Raw genomic sequence first — 870 nt, forward strand, 5'->3', positions numbered from 1 at the left:
GCAAAAGTAGAGCTCGATTGACTCAAGCTAGGGTGCTCCATAATTGCAAACAAAGACAAGGATGGATAGAGCACTACAAGATTAACAAAACATCCTTACTGATCATCCTCAAAAGAGGCACGGATCACTAGGAAACAACATGAACATATGGCCATATGAGATAAACAACTCAAGGACTTACTGGAATTGCTAAGTCCTTGAAATCAGAATTAACAAGTGCACCACTTTGCAAGCTCGTGCTAGTCACCACACACATCACAAAAATACATGGGTTGCACCTCTGAAAAGATGACAAAACCCTTAACAAAACATATGTAGAACTCATGGGCATATCATGCACACATTAATCATGGCAAAAATGACAAAAACCTAAATGGAGTAGCAGATCTGACAATTATCTCAAGTAGCCCTCTTCTAACAACATTTTGGGCATCAAGATGAACTCAAATGAAAATGATGCAATGGAATGAAATGATTTACTCTCTGAGATGAACATTTTGATATACTATATGCATGAATCGGAGCTACGGATGCAAATTTACGGCACGACGAACATGGGCACATGGATCTGGAATTTTCGGGACTTAGAAGAAATAAACGACCTAGGGTTTACTGTTCACCAGATCTGGATCGGGGCATGCGGAACGAGGTTCACCGGAGGAGTCGCCGGAGTTCGCCGGCGTTGGGGTCGGCCGACGGAGGAGGAGGTAGGCGCGGGGCGGGGATGGCCGGAGTGGCCGCGGCGCTCGCCGGCGTTGGCGGCTTGGACGAAGGGGCGGCGCGTCGGGCGGCTCGCGGCGGCCGGCGTTGAAGCCTGCGGCGGCGGCGGAGGTGGCCGGTGACGGGGTGGCGAGGGCTCCGGCCACCGGG

Source organism: Triticum dicoccoides, chromosome 4A, assembly GCF_002162155.2.
Source record: "Triticum dicoccoides isolate Atlit2015 ecotype Zavitan chromosome 4A, WEW_v2.0, whole genome shotgun sequence".
Classification (NCBI taxonomy): Eukaryota; Viridiplantae; Streptophyta; class Magnoliopsida; order Poales; family Poaceae; genus Triticum; species Triticum dicoccoides.